The sequence below is a fragment of the Phyllobates terribilis genome, unplaced genomic scaffold (assembly GCF_046119375.1).
Source record: "Phyllobates terribilis strain yellow unplaced genomic scaffold, ASM4611937v1 Scaffold_114__1_contigs__length_5359813, whole genome shotgun sequence".
Classification (NCBI taxonomy): domain Eukaryota; kingdom Metazoa; phylum Chordata; class Amphibia; order Anura; family Dendrobatidae; genus Phyllobates; species Phyllobates terribilis.
The window spans coordinates 4,894,969-4,912,372 of record NW_027362874.1 but is presented as its reverse complement, the minus strand read 5'-3'; positions in this window follow the sequence as shown (position 1 = coordinate 4,912,372).

Below are 17,404 nucleotides of genomic sequence, written 5' to 3'. Positions count from 1 at the left end.
CAAGGGGCATTGATTTTGTCTTTTTAATCCACTGTGACCTCCACCACTCTTCCAAGGGGCATTAAAACCGTCTTGTTAAGCTATTGTGACCTCCACATCTCTTCCACGGGGCATTGATATTGTCTTTTATTTAACTGTAACCTCCACCACTGTTCCAAGGGGCATTGATATTGTCTTTTTATTCCACTGTAACCTCCATCACTCTTCCAAGGGGTATTTATATTGTCTTTTTATTCAACTGTAACCTCCACCACTCTTCCAAGGTGCATTGATATTGTCTTTTTATTCCACTGCGACCTCCACCACTCTTCCAAGGGGCATTCATATTATCTTTTTAAACCACTGCGACCTCAACCACTCTTCAATGGGGCATTAAAACCATCTTGTTAAGCTACTGTCACCTCCACGTCCCTTCCAAGGGGCATTAAAACCGTCAATATAAACCACTCTGAACTTCAACGCTCTTGCAAGGGGCATTGATATGGTCTTTTTATTCCCATATAACCTCCAGCACTCTTCCAAGTGGCATTGATATTGTCTTTTTATTCCACTGCAACTTCCACCTCTCTTCCAAGAGGCATTAAAACCGTCTTGTTAATCTACTGTGACATCCACGTTTCTTTCACGGGGCATTGATATTGTCTTTTTATTCCACTGTAACCTCCACAACTCTTACAAGGGGCATTGATATTGTCTTTTTATTCCACTGGGACCTTCACCACTCTTCCAAGTGGCATTGATATTGTCTTTTTAATCCACTGCGACCTCCACCACTCTTCCAAGGGGCATTAAAACCGTATTGTTAAGCTACTGTGACCTCCACATCTCTTCCAAGGTGCATTAAAACCGTCAATTTAAACCACTCTGAACTCCACAGCTCTTGCAAGAGGCATTGATTTTGTCTTTTTACTCCACTGTAACCTACAGCACTCTTTCAAGGGGCATTGATATTGTCTTTTCATTCCACTACGACTTCCACCACTCTACCAAGGTGCATTAAAAACACCTTGTTTAGCTACTGTAAAGTCCATGTCTATTCCACGGGACATTGATATTGTCTTTTTATTACACTGTATCCTCCACCACTCTTCCAAGGGGTATTGATATTGTCTTTTTATTCCACTGCGATTACCACCTCTCTTCTAAGGGGCATTGATATTGTCTTTTTAATCCACTGCGACCTCCACCACTCTTCCAAGAGGCATTAAAACAGTCTTGTTAAGCTAATGTGACCTCCACATCTCTTCCAAGGGGCATTAAAACCGTCTGGTTAAACCACTCTGAACTCCACAGCTCTTCCAAGGGGCATTGATATTGTCTTTTTATTCCACTGTAACCTCCACCATTCTTCCAAGGGGTATTGTTATTGTCTTTTTAATGCACTGCGACCTCCACCAATCTTCCAAGAGGCACTAATATTGTCTTTTTATTCCACTGCGACCTCCACCACTCTTCCAAGGGTCAGTGATATTGTCTTTTTATTCCACTGTAACCTCCACCACTCTTCCAAGGGGCAATGATATTGTCTTTTTATTCCACTGCGACCTTCACATCTTTTCCAAGGGGAATTGATATTGTCTTTTTATTCCACTGTGACCTCCACCACTCTTCTAAGGGGCATTGATATTGTCTTTTTAATCCACTGCGACCTCCACCACTCTTCCAAGGGGCATTAAAACAGTATTGATAAGCTACTCTGACCACCACGTCTCTTCCAAGGGGCATTAAACCGTCTGGTTAAACCACTCTGTACTCCACAGCTCTTCCAAGAGGCATTGATATTGTCTTTTTATTCGATTGTATCCTCCACCACTCTTCCAAGTGCATTGATATTGTCTTTTTATTCCTCTGCGATGTCCACGACTCTTCCAAGGGGCATTAAAACCGTCTTGTTAAGCTACTGTGACCTCCAAGTTTCTCACACAGGGCGTTGATATTGTCTTTTTATTCCACTGTAACCTCCACCACTCTTCCAAGGGGCATTGATATTGTCTTTTTATTCCACTGTTACCTCCACCAATCTTCCAAGGGGCATTGATATTGTCTTTTTATTCCACTGCGACCTCCACCACTCTTCTAAAGGGCATTGATATTGTCTTTTAAATCCACAACGATCTCCACCACTCTTCCAAGGGCCATTTAAACAGTCTTGTTAAGCTACTGTGACCTCCTCTTTTTTTCCAAAGGGCATTAAAACCGTCTGTTTAAACACCCTGAACTCCACAGCTCTTACAAGAGGCATTGATATTGTCTTTTTATTCGACTGTAACATCCACCACTCTTTCAAGCGGCATTGATACTGTCTTTTTATTCCACTGCGAACTCCACCACTCTTCCAAGGGGCATTGATATTTTCTTTTTAATCAACTGCGACCTCCACCTCTCTTCCAAGGGGCATTAAAACCGTCTTGTGAAGCTACTTTGACCTCCACGTCCCTTCCACGGGGCATTGATATTGTCTTTTTATTCCACTGCGACCTCCACCACTCTTCCAAGGGGCATTGCTATTGTCTTTTTAATCCACTGCGACCTCCACCACTCTTCCAAGGGACATTGATATTGTCTTTTTATTCCACTGCGACCTTCACTCTTCTTTCAAGGAACATTGATATTGTCTTTTTTTTCCACTGTAACTTCCACCACTCTTCTAAGGGGCATTGATATTGTCTTTTTAATCCACTGTGACCTCCACCACTCTTCCATGGGGCATTAAAACTGTTTTGATAAGCTACTTTGACCTCCACGTCTCTTCCAAGGGGCATTATAACCGTCTTGTTAAACCACTCTGAACTCCACAGCTCTTCCAAGAGGCATTGATATTTTCTTTTTATTCGACTGTAACCTCCACCCCTCTTCCAAGGGGCATTAAAACCGTCTTGTTAAGCTACTGTGTCCTCCACTTCTCTTCCAAGGGGCATTAAAACCGTCAAATTAAAGCACTCTGAACTCCACAGCTCTTGCAAGAGGCATTGATATTGTCTTTTTATTCCACTGTAACCTCCACCACTCTTCCAAGGGGCATTGATTTTGTCTTTTTAATCCACTGTGACCTCTACCACTCTTCCAAGAGGCATTAAAACCGTCTTGTTAAACTATTGTGACCTCCACATCTCTTCCACAGGGCATTGATATTGTCTTTTTATTTAACTGTAACCTCCACCACTCTTCCAAGGTGCATTGATATTGTCTTTTTATTCCACTGCAACCTCCACCACTCTTCCAAGGGGCATTCATATTATCTTTTTAAACCACTGCGACCTCCACCACTCTTCAATGGGGCATTAAAACCGTCTTGTTAAGCTACTGTCACCTCCACGTCCCTTCCAAGGGGCATTAAAACCGTCAATATAAACCACTCTGAACTTCAACGCTCTTGCAAGGGGCATTGATATGGTCTTTTTATTCCAATATAACCTCCAGCACTCTTCCAAGTGGCATTGATATTGTCTTTTTATTCCACTGCAACTTCCACCTCTCTTCCAAGGGGCATTAAAACCGTCTTGTTAAGCTACTGTGACATCCACGTCTCTTTCACGGGACATTGATATTGTCTTTTTATTCCACTGTAACCTCCACCACTCTTCCAAGGGGCATTGATATTGTCTTTTTATTCCACTTGGACCTTCACCACTCTTCCAAGTGGCATTGATATTGTCTTTTTAATCCACTGCGACCTCCACCACTCTTCCAAGGGGCATAAAAACCGTATTGTTAAGCTACTGTGACCTCCACATCTCTTCCAACATGCATTAAAACCGTCAATTTAAACCACTCTGAACTCCACAGCTCTTGCAAGAGGCATTGATATTGTCTTTTTACTCCACTGTAACCTACAGCACTCTTTCAAGGGGCATTGATATTGTCTTTTCATTCCACTACGACTTCCACCACTCTAGGAAGGTGCATTAAAAACACCTTGTTTAGCTACTGTAACGTCCATGTCTATTCCACGGGGCATTGATATTGTCTTTTTATTCCACTGTATCCTCCACCACTCTTCCAAGGGGTATTGATATTGTCTTTTTATTCCACTGCGATTACCACCTCTCTTCTAAGGGGCATTGATATTGTCTTTTTAATCCACTGCGACCTCCACCACTCTTCCAAGAGGCATTAAAACTGTCTTGTTAAGCTAAAGTGACCTCCACATCTCTTCCAAGGGGCATTAAAACCGTCTGGTTAAGCCACTCTGAACTCCACAGCTCTTCCAAGGGGCATTGATATTGTCTTTTTATTCCACTGTAACCTCCACCATTCTTCCAAGGGGTATTGTTATTGTCTTTTTAATGCACTGCGACCTCCACCACTCTTCCAAGGGGCATTAATATTGTCTTTTTATTCCACTGCGATCTCCACCACTCTTCCAAGGGTCAGTGATATTGTCTTTTTATTCCACTGTAACCTCCACCACTCTTCCAAGGGGCATTGATATTGTCTTTTTATTCCACTGCGACCTTCACATCTCTTACAAGGGAATTGATATTGTCTTTTTATTCCACTGTGACCTCCACCACTCTTCTAAGTTGCATTGATATTGTCTTTTTAAACCACTGCGACCTCCACCACTCTTCCAAGGGGCATTAAAACAGTATTGATAAGCTACTGTGACCACCACGTCTCTTCCAAGGGGCATTAAACCATCTGGTTAAACCACTCTGTACTCCACAGCTCTTCCAAGAGGCATTGATATTGTCTTTTTATTCGATTGTATCCTCCACCACTCTTCCAAGTGCATTGATATTGTCTTTTTATTCTTCTGCGATGTCCACGACTCTTCCAAGGGGCATTAAAACCGTCTTGTTAATCTACTGTGACCTCCAAGTTTCTTACACAGGGCGTTGATATTGTCTTTTTATTCCACTGTAACCTCCACCACTCTTCCAAGGGGCATTGATATTGTCTTTCTTTTTTCCACTGTTACCTCCACCAATCTTCCAAGGGGCATTGATATTGTCTTTTTATTCCACTGCAACCTCCACCACTCTTCTAAAGGGCATTGATATTGTCTTTTAAATCCACAACGATCTCCACCACTCTTCCAAGGGCCATTAAAACAGACTTGTTAAGCTACTGTGACCTCCTCGTTTCTTCCAAAGGGCATTAAAACCGTCTGTTTAAACACCCTGAACTTCACAGCTCTTACAAGAGGCATTGATATTGTCTTTTTATTCGACTGTAACATCTACCACTCTTCCAAGCGGCATTGATATTGTCATTTTATTCCACTGCGACCTCCACCACTCTTCCAAGGGGCATTGATATTGTCTTTTTAATCAACTGCGACCTCCTCCTCTCTTCCAAGGGGCATTAAAACCGTCTTGTGAAGCTACTTTGACCTCCACGTCCCTTCCACGGGGCATTGATATTGTCTTTTTATTCCACTGCGACCTCCACCACTCTTCCAAGGGACATTGGTATTGTCTTTTTAATCCACTGCGACCTCCACCACTCTTCCAAGGGACATTGATATTGTCTTTTTATTCCACTGCGACCTTCACTCTTCTTCCAAGGAACATTGATATTGTCTTTTTTTTCCACTGTAACCTCCACCACTCTTTTAAGGGGCATTGATATTTTCTTTTTATTCCACTGCGACCTCCACCATTCTTCCAAGGGGCATCGATAATGTTTTTTTTAATCCACTGCGACCTCCACCACTCTTCCAAGGGGCATCGATAATGTCTTTTTAATCCACTGCGACCTCCACCATTCTTCCGAGGGGTATTGTTATTGTCTTTTTAATGCACTGCGACCTCCACCACTCTTCCAAGGGGCATTAATATTGTCTTTTTATTCCACTGCGATCTCCACCACTCTTCCAAGGGTCAGTGATATTGTCTTTTTATTCCACTGCGACCTTCACATCTCTTCCAAGGGGAATTGATGTTGTCTTTTTAATCAACTGCGACCTCCTCCTCTCTTCCAAGGGGCATTAAAACCGTCTTGTGAAGCTACTTTGACCTCCACGTCCCTTCCACGGGGCATTAATATTGTCTTTTTATTCCACTGCGACCTCCACCACTCTTCCAAGGGGCATTGGTATTGTCTTTTATTTTAAATCCACTGCGACCTCCACCACTCTTCCAAGGGACATTGATATTGTCTTTTTATTCCACTGCGACCTTCACTCTTCTTCCAAGGAACATTGATATTTTCTTTTTATTCCACTGCGACCTCCACCACTCTTCCAACGGGCATCGATAATGTTTTTTTTAATCCACTGCGACCTCCACCACTCTTCCAAGGGGCATCGATAATGTCTTTTTAATCCACTGCGACCTCCACCACTCCTCCAAGGGGCATTATAACCGCCTTGTTAACCTACTGTGACCTCCACGTCTCTTCCAAGGGGCATTAAAACCGTCAATTTAAACCACTCTGATATCCACAGCTCTTGCAAGAGGCATTGAGATTGTCTTTTTATTCCACTGTAACCTCCACCACTCTTCTAAGGGGCATTGATTTTGTCTTTTTAATCCACTGCGACCTCCATCTCTCTTCGAAGAAGCATTAAAACCGTCTTGTTTAGCTACTGTGACCTCCACGTCTATTCCACTGTGCCTTAAAACCTTCTGGTTAAACCACTGTGAACTCCACAGCTCTTCCAAGGGGAATTGATATTGTCTTTTTATTCCACTGTAACTTCCACCAGTCTTCCAAGGGGCATTGATATTGTCTTTTTATTTTACTGCGACCTCCACCATTTTTCCAAGGGGCATTAATATTGTCTTTTTATTCCACTGCGACCTCCACAACTCTTCCAAGAGTCATTGATATTGTCTTTTTATTCCACTGTAACCTCCACCACTCTTCCAAGGGGCATTGATATTGTCTTTTCATTCCACTGTGACCTCCACCTCTCTTCCAAGTGGCATTAAAACCATATTGTTAAGCTACTGTGACCTCCAAGTCTCTTCCACGAGGCATTGATATTGTCTTTTTATTCCAGTGCGACCTCCATATCTCTTCCAAGTGGAATTGATATTGTCTTTTTATTCCACTGCGACCTCCACCACTCTTCTAAGGGGCATTGATATTGTCTTTTTAATCCACTGTCACCTCCACCACTCTTCCAAGGGGCAATAAAACAGTTTTGATAAGCTACTGTGACCTCCACTTCTCTTCCAAGGGGCATTCAAACCGTCTGGTTAAACCACTCTGAACTCCACAGCTCTTCCAAGAGGCATTGATATTGTCTTTTTATTCGACTGTAACCTCCACCCCTCTTACAAGGGGCATTAAAACCGTCTTGTTAAGCTACTGTGTCCTCCACGTCTCTTCCAAGGGGCATTAAAACCGTCAATTTAAACCACTCTGAACTCCACAGCTCTTGCCAGAGGCATTGATATTGTCTTTTTATTCCACTGTAACCTCCACCACTCTTCCAAGGGGCATTGATTTTGTCTTTTTAATCCTCTGCGACCTCCACCACTCTTCCAAGGGGCATTAAAACCGTCTTGTTAAGCTATTGTGACCTCCACATCTCTTCCACGGGGCATTGATATTGTCTTTCTATTTAACTGTAACCTCCACCACTGTTCCAAGGGGCTTTGATATTGTCTTTTTATTTCACTGTAACCTCCATCACTCTTCCAAGGGGCATTGATATTGTCTTTTTATTCAACTGTAACCTCCACCATTCTTCCAAGGGGCATTGATATTGTCTTTTTATTCCACTGCGACCTCCACTATTCTTCCAAGGGGCATGCATATTGTCTTTTTAATCCACTGCGACCTCCACCACTCTTCAAAGGGGCATTAAAACAGTATTGATAAGCTACTGTGACCACCACGTCTCTTCCAAGGGGCATTAAACCGTCTTGTTAAACCACTCTGTACTCCACAGGTCTTCCAAGAGGCATTGATATTGTCTTTTTATTCGATTGTATCCTCCACCACTCTTCCAAGTGCATTGATATTGTCTTTTTATTCTTCTGCGATGTTCACGACTCTTCCAAGGGGCATTAAAACCGTCTTGTTAATCTACTGTGCCCTCTAAGTTTCTTACACAGGGCGTTGATATTGTCTTTTTATTCCACTGTAACCTCCACCACTCTTCCAAGGGGCATTGATATTGTCTTTTTATTCCACTGTTACCTCCACCAATCTTCCAAGGGGCATTGATATTGTCTTTTTATTCCACTGCGACCTCCACCACTCTTCTAAAGGGCATTGATATTGTCTTTTAAATCCACAACGATCTCCACCACTCTTCTAAGGGCCATTAAAACAGTCTTGTTAAGCTATTGTGACCTCCTCGTTTCTTCCAAAGGGCATTAAAACCGTCTGTTTAAACACCCTGAACTCCACAGCTCTTACAAGAGGCATTGATATTGTCTTTTTATTCGACTGTAACATCCACCACTCTTCCAAGCGGCATTGATACTGTCTTTTTATTCCACTGCGACCTCCACCACTCTTCCAAGGGGCATTGATATTGTCTTTTTAATCAACTGCGACCTCCTCCTCTCTTACAAGGGGCATTAAAACCGTCTTGTGAAGCTACTTTGACCTCCACGTCCCTTCCACGGGGCATTGATATTGTCTTTTTATTCCACTGCGACCTCCACCACTCTTCCAAGGGGCATTGGTATTGTCTTTTTAATCCACTGCGACCTCCACCACTCTTCCAAGGGACATTGATATTGTCTTTTTATTCCACTGCGACCTTCACTCTTCTTCCAAGGAACATTGATATTTTCTTTTTATTCCACTGCGACCTCCACCACTCTTCCAAGGGGCATTATAACCGTCTTGTTAACCTACTGTGACCTCCACGTCTCTTCCAAGGGGCATTAAAACCGTCAATTTAAACCACTCTGATATCCACAGCTCTTGCAAGAGGCATTGAGATTGTAATTTTATTCCACTGTAACCTCCACCACTCTTCTAAGGGACATTGATTTTGTCTTTTTAATCCACTGCGACCCCCATCTCTCTTCGAAGAAGCATTAAAACCGTCTTGTTTAGCTACTGTGACCTCCACGTCTATTCCACTGTGCCTTAAAACCTTCTGGTTAAACCACTGTGAACTCCACAGCTCTTCCAAGGGGCATTGATATTGTCTTTTTATTCCACTGTAACCTCCACCAGTCTTCCAAGGGGCATTGATATTGTCTTTTTATTTTACTGCGACCTCCACCATTTTTCCAAGTGGCATTAATATTGTCTTTTTATTCCACTGCGACCTCCACAACTCTTCCAAGAGTCATTGATATTGTCTTTTTATTCCACTGTAACCTCCACCACTCTTCCAAGGGACATTGATATTGTCTTTTTATTCCACTGTGACCTCCACCTCTCTTCCAAGTGGCATTAAAACCATCTTGTTAAGCTACTGTGACCTCCAAGTCTCTTCCACGAGGCATTGATATTGTCTTTTTATTCCACTGCGACCTCCATATCTCTTCCAAGTGGAATTGATATTGTCTTTTTATTTCACTGCGACCTCCACCACTCTTCTAAGGGGCATTGATATTGTCTTTTTAATCCACTGTGACCTCCACCACTCTTCCAAGGGGCAATAAAACAGTTTTGATAAGCTACTGTGACCTCCACTTCTCTTCCAAGGGGCATTCAAACCGTCTGGTTAAACCACTCTGAACTCCACAGCTCTTCCAAGAGGCATTGATATTGTCTTTTTATTCGACTGTAACCTCCACCCCTCTTCCAAGGGGCATTAAAACCGTCTTGTTAAGCTACTGTGTCTTCCACGTCTCTTCCAAGGGGCATTAAAACCGTCAATTTAAACCACTCTGAACTCCACAGCTCTTGCCAGAGGCATTGATATTGTCTTTTTATTCCACTGTAACCTCCACCACTCTTCCAAGGGGCATTGATTTTGTCTTTTTAATCCTCTGCGACCTCCACCACTCTTCCAAGGGGCATTAAAACCGTCTTGTTAAGCTATTGTGACCTCCACATCTCTTCCACGGGGCATTGATATTGTCTTTCTATTTAACTGTAACCTCCACCACTGTTCCAAGGGGCTTTGATATTGTCTTTTTATTTCACTGTAACCTCCATCACTCTTCCAAGGGGCATTGATATTGTCTTTTTATTCAACTGTAACCTCCACCATTCTTCCAAGGGGCATTGATATTGTCTTTTTATTCCACTGCGACCTCCACTATTCTTCCAAGGGGCATGCATATTGTCTTTTTAATCCACTGCGACCTCCACCACTCTTCAAAGGGGCATTAAAACAGTATTGATAAGCTACTGTGACCACCACGTCTCTTCCAAGGTGCATTAAACCGTCTTGTTAAACCACTCTGTACTCCACAGCTCTTCCAAGAGGCATTGATATTGTCTTTTTATTCGATTGTATCCTCCACCACTCTTCCAAGTGCATTGATATTGTCTTTTTATTCTTCTGCGATGTCCACGACTCCTCCAAGGGGCATTAAAACCGTCTTGTTAATCTACTGTGCCCTCTAAGTTTCTTACACAGGGCGTTGATATTGTCTTTTTATTCCACTGTAACCTCCACCACTCTTCCAAGGGGCATTGATATTGTCTTTTTATTCCACTGTTACCTCCACCAATCTTCCAAGGGGCATTGATATTGTCTTTTTATTCCACTGCGACCTCCACCACTCTTCTAAAGGGCATTGATATTGTCTTTTAAATCCACAACGATCTCCACCACTCTTCCAAGGGCCATTAAAACAGTCTTGTTAAGCTATTGTGACCTCCTCGTTTCTTCCAAAGGGCATTAAAACCGTCTGTTTAAACACCCTGAACTCCAAAGCTCAAACAAGAGGCATTGATATTGTCTTTTTATTCGACTGTAACATCCACCACTCTTCCAAGCGGCATTGATACTGTCTTTTTATTCCACTGCGACCTCCACCACTCTTCCAAGGGGCATTGATATTGTCTTTTTAATCAACTGCGACCTCCTCCTCTCTTCCAAGGGGCATTAAAACCGTCTTGTGAAGCTACTTTGACCTCCACGTCCCTTCCACGGGGCATTGATATTGTCTTTTTATTCCACTGCGACCTCCACCACTCTTCCAAGGGGCATTGGTATTGTCTTTTTAATCCACTGCGACCTCCACCACTCTTCCAAGGGACATTGATATTGTCTTTTTATTCCACTGCGACCTCCACCACTCTTCCAAGGGGCATCGATAATGTTTTTTTTAAACCACTGCGACCTCCACCACTCTTCCAAGGGGCATCGATAATATCTTTTTAATCCACTGCGACCTCCACCACTCTTCCAAGGGGCATTATAACCGTCTTGTTAACCTACTGTGACCTCCACGTCTCTTCCAAGGGGCATTAAAACCGTCAATTTAAACCACTCTGATATCCACAGCTTTTGCAAGAGGCATTGAGATTGTCTTTTTATTCCACTGTAACCTCCACCACTCTTCTAAGGGGCATTGATTTTGTCTTTTTAATCCACTGCGACCTCCATCTCTCTTCGAAGAAGCATTAAAACCGTCTTGTTAAGCTATTGTGACCTCCACATCTCTTCCACGGGGCATTGATATTGTCTTTCTATTTAACTGTAACCTCCACCACTGTTCGAAGGGGCTTTGATATTGTCTTTTTATTCCACTGTAACCTCCATCACTCTTCCAAGGGGCATTGATATTGTCTTTTTATTCAACTGTAACCTCCACCATTCTTCCAAGGGGCATTGATATTGTCTTTTTATTCCACTGCGACCTCCACCACTCTTCCAAGGGGCATGCATATTGTCTTTTTAATCCACTGCGACCTCCACCACTCTTCGAAGGGGCATTAAAACCGTCTTGTTAAGCTACTGTCACCTCCACTTCCCTTCCAAGGGGCATTAAAACCGTCAATTTAAACCACTCTGAACTTCACAGCTCTTGCAAGGGGCATTGATATTGTCTTTTTATTCCAATATAACCTCCAGCACTCTTCCAAGGGGCATTGATATTGTCTTTTTATTCCACTGCAACTTCCACCTCTCTTCCAAGGGTCATTAAAACCGTCTTGTTAAGTTAATGTGACCTCCTCATCTCTTCCAAGGGGCATTAAAACCGTCTCGTTAAACCCCTCTGAACTCCACAGCTCTACCAAGGGGCATTGATATTGTTTTTTTATGCCACTGTAACCTCCACCATTCTTCCAAGGGGTATTGATATTGTCTTTTTATTCCTCTGCGACGTCCACGACTCTTCCAAGGGACGTTAAAACCGTCTTGTTAAGCTACTTTGACCTCCAAGTTTCTTACACAGGGTGATGATATTGTCTTTTTATTCCACTGTATCCTCCACCACTCTTCCAAGGGGCATTGATTTTGTCTTTTTATTCCACTGCGACCTCTACCACTCTTCCAATGGGCATTGATATTGTATATTTAATTCACTGCAACCTCCAGCACTCTTCCAAAGGGCATTAAAGCCGTCTTGTTAAGCTACTGTCACGTCCATGTCTATTCCACGGGGCATTGATATTGTCTTTTTATTCCTCTGTAACCTCCACCACTCTTCTAAGGGGCATTGATATTGTATTTTTAATCCACTGCGATCTCCACCACTCTTCCAATGGGCATTAAAACCATATTGTTAAGCTACAGTGACCTCCACATCTCTTCCACGGGGCATTGATTTTGTCTTTTTATTCCACTGTAACCTCCACCAATCTTCCAAGGGGCATTGATATTGTTTTTTTATTCCACTGCAACCTCCACCACTCTTCCAAGGGGCATTAAAACCGTCTTGTTAAGTTACTGTGACCTCCACGTCTCTTCCAAGGAGCGTTAAAACCGTCTGGTTATACCACTCTGAACTCCACAGCTCTTCCAAGGGGCATTATTATTGTCTTTTTATTCCACTTTTACCTCCACCACTCTTCCAAGGGGCATTGATATTGTCTTTTTATTCCACTGCGACCTCCACCAGTCCTCCAAGAGGAATTAAAACCGTCTTGTTAAGCTACTGTGACCTCCACGTCTCTTCCACGGGGCATTGATATTGTATTTTTATTCCACTGTAACCTCCACCACTCTTCCAAGAGGCATTGATATTGTCTTTTTATTCCACTGTAACCTCCACCACTCTTCCAAGGGGCATTGATATTGTCTTTTTATTCCACTGCGACCTCCACCACTTTTCCAAGGTTCATTGATATTGTCTTTTTAATCCACTGCGACCTCCACCACTCTTCCAAGGGGCATTAAAACCATCTTGTTAAGCTACTGTGACCTCCATGTCTCTTCCAAGGGGCACTAAAACCGTTTGGTTAAACCACTCTGTACTCCACAGCTCTTCCAATGGTCATTGATATTGTCTTTTTATTTCACTGTAACTTCCACCACTCTTTCATGGGGCATTGATATTGTATTTTTAATCCACTGTGACTTCCACCTCTCTTCCTAGGGGCAATAGAACCATCTTGTTAAGCTACTGTGACCTCCAAGTCTCTTCCAAGGGGCATTAAGACCATCTGGTTAAACCGCTCTGAGCTCCACAGCTCTTCCAAAGGGCATTGACAATGTCTTTTTATTCCATAGTAAACTTCTGCACTCTTCCAAGTGCATTGATATTGTCTTTTTATTCAACTGCCACGTCCACCACTCTTCCAAGGGACATTAAAACCGTCTTGTTAAGCTACTGTGACCTCCAAGTTTCTTACACAGGGCATTGATATTGTCTTTTTATTCCACTGTAACCTCCACCACTCTTCCAAGGGGCATTGATATTGTCTTTTTAATCCACTGCGACCTCCATCACTCTTCCAAGAAGCATTGAAACCATCTTGTTAAGCTACTGTGACCTCCACATCTATTGCAAGGTGCATTAAAACTTTCTGGTTAAATCACTGTGAACTCCACAGCTCTTCCAATGGGCATTGATATTGTCTTTTTGTTCCACTCTAACCCCCAACACTCTTCCAAGGGGCATTGATATTGTCTTTTTATTTAATTGGAACCTCCACCGCTCTTCCAAGGGGCATTGATATTGTCTTTTTATTCCACTGTAACCTCCACCACTCTTCCAAGCGGCATTGATGTTGTCTTTTTATTCCACTGTAACCTCCTCCACTCTTCCAAGGAGCATTGAAATTGTCTTTTTAATCCAATGCAACCTCTACCACTACTCCAAGAGGCTTTAAAACAGTCTTGATAAGCTTCTGTGACCTCCACGTCTATTCCAATGGGCATTAAAACAGCATGGTTAAACCACTCTGAACTCCACAGCTCTTCCAAGAGGCATTGATATTGTCTTTTTATTCAACTGTAACCTCCACCACTCTTCCAAGGGGCATTGATATTGTCTTTTTATTCCACTGCGGCCTCCACCACTCTTCCAAAGGGCATTGATATTGTCTTTTGATTCCACTGCGACCTTCACCCCTCTTCCAAGGAACATTGATATTGTCTTTTTTTTCCACTGTAACCTCCACCTCTCTTCTAAGGGGCATTGTTATTTTCTTTTTATTCCACTGCGACATCCACCACTCTTCCAAGGGGCATTTATAATGTATTTTTAATCCACTGCGACCTCCACCACTCTTCCAAGTGGCATTAAAGCCATTTTGTTAAGCTACTGTGACCTCCACATCTCTTTCAAGGGGCATTAAAACCGTCAATTTCAACCACTCTGAACTCCACAGCTCTTGCAAGAGGCATTGATATTGTCTTTTTATTCCACTGTAACCTCCACCACTCCTCCAAGGGGCATAGATTTGGTCTTTTTAATCCACTGCGACCTCCATCTCTCTTTCAAGAAGCATTAAAACCGTTTTGTTTAGCTACTGTGACCTCCATGTCTATTCCACGGTGCCTTAAAACCTTCTAGTTAAACCACTGTGAACTCCACAACTCTTCCAAGGGGCATTGATATTGTCTTTTTATTCCCTTGCAACCTCCACCACTCTTCCAAGGGGCATTGATATTGTCTTTTTATTTTACTGCGACCTCACCACTCTTCCAAGGGGCATTAATATTGTCTTTTTATTCCACTGTAACCTCCACCACTCTTCCAAGGGGCATTGATATTGTTTTTTTATTCCACTGCGACCTCCACCTCTCTTCCAAGGGGCATTAAAACCATCTTGTTAAGCTACTGTGACCTCCAACTCTCTTCCACGAGGTATTGATATTGTCTTTTTATTCCACTGCGACCTCCACGTCTCTTCCAAGTGGTATTGATATTGTCTTTTTATTCCACTGCGACCTCCACCACACTTCTAAGGGGCATTGATATTGTCTTTTTAATCCACTGCGACCTCCACCACTCTTCCAAGGGTCATTAAAACAGTTTTGATAAGCTACTGTGACCTCCACGTCTCTTCCAAGGGGTATTAAAACCGACTGGTTAAACAACTCTGAACTCCACAGCTCTTCCAAGAGGCATTGACATTATCTTTTCATTCGACTGTAACCTCCACCACTCTTCCAAGGGGCATTAAAACCGTCTTGTCAAGATACTGTGACCTCCACATCTCTTCCAAGGGTCATTTAAACCGTCAATTTAAACCACTCTGAACTCCACAGCTCGTGCAAGAGGCACTGATATTGTCTTTTTATTCCACTGTAACCTCCACCACTCTTCCAAGGGGCATTGATTTTGTCTTTTTAATCCACTGCGACCTCCAGCACTCTTCCAAGAAGCATTAATTTCATCTTGTTTAGCTACTGTGACCTCCACGTCTATTCCACGGTGCCTTAAAATCTTCTGGTTAAACCACTGTGAACTCCACAGCTCTTCCAAGGGGCATTGATATTGTCTTTTTATTTCACTGTAACCTCCACCACTCTTCCAAGGGGCATTGATATTGTCTTTTTATTTTACTGCGACCTCCACCACTCTTCCAAGGGGCATTAATATTGTCTTTTTATTCCACTGCTACCTCCACCACTCTTCCAAGGGTCATTGATATTGTCTTTTTATTCCACTGTAACCTCCACCACTCTTCCAAGGGGCATTGATATTGTCTTTTTATTCCACTGCAACCACCACCAGTCCTCCAAGAGGCATTAAAACCGTCTTGTTAAGCTAATGTGACCTCCACGTCTCTTCCACGGGGCATTGAAATTGTCTTTTTATTCCACTGTAACCTCCACCACTTACCCAAGGGGCATTGATATTGTCTTTTTATTCCACTGCGACCTCGACCACTCTTCCAAGGGGCATTTATAATGTATTTTTATTCCACTGTGACCTCCACCTCTCTTACTAGGGGCATTAGAACCATCTTGTTAAGCTACTGTGACCTCCAAGTCTCTTCCAAGGCGCATTAAGACCGTCTGGTTAAACCGCTCTGAGCTCCACAGATCTTCCAAAGGGCATTGACAATGTCTTTTTATTCCATAGTAAACTTCTGCAGTCTTCCAAGTGCATTGATATTGTCTTTTTATTCATCTGCGACGTCCACCACGATTCCAAGGGGCATTAAAACCGCTTTGTTAAGCTACTGTGACCTCCAAGTTTCTTACACAGGGCATTGATATTGTCTTTCTATTCCACTGTAACCTCCACCACTCTTCCAAGGGGCATTAATATTGTCTTTTTATTCCAATGTGACCTCCACGTCTCTTCCAATGGACATTGATATTGTCTTTTTATTTAATTGGAACCTCCACCGCTCTTCCAAGGGGCATTGATATTGTCTATTTATTCCACTGTAACCTCCACCATTCTTCCAAAGGACATTGATATTGTCTTTTTATTCCACTGTAACCTCCACCACTCTTCCAAGGGGCATTGAAATTGTCTTTTTAATCCACTGCAACCTCTACCACTCCTCCAAGGGGCTTTAAAACAGTCTTGATAAGCTTCTGTGACCTCCACGTCTATTCCAAGGGGCATTAAAACAGCATGGTTAAACCACTCTGAACTCCACAGCTCTTCCAAGAGGCATTGATATTGTCTTTTTATTCAACTGTAACCTCCACCACTCTTCCAAGGGGCATTGATATTGTCTTTTTATTCCTCTTCGACCGCCACCACTCTTCCAAGGGGATTTGATAGTCTTTTTAATCCACTGCGACCTCCACCACTCTTCCAAGGGGCATTAAAACTGTCTTGTTAAGCTACTGTGACCTCCACGTCCTTCCACGGGGCATTGATATTGTCTTTTTATTCCACTGCGACCTCCACCACTCTTTCAAAGGGCATTGATATTGTCTTTTGATTCCACTGCGACCTTCACCCCTCTTCCAAGGAAAATTGATATTGTCTTTTTTTTCCACTGTAACCTCCACCCCTCTTCTAAGGGGCATTGATATTTTCTTTTTATTCCACTGCGACATTCACCACTCTTCCAAGGGGCATTGATAATGTATTTTTAATCCATTGCGACCTCCACCACTCTTCCAAGAAGCATTAAAACCGTCTTGTTTAGCTACTGTGACCTCCACGTCTATTCCACGGTGCCTTAAAACCTTCTGGTTAAACCACTGTGAACTCCACAA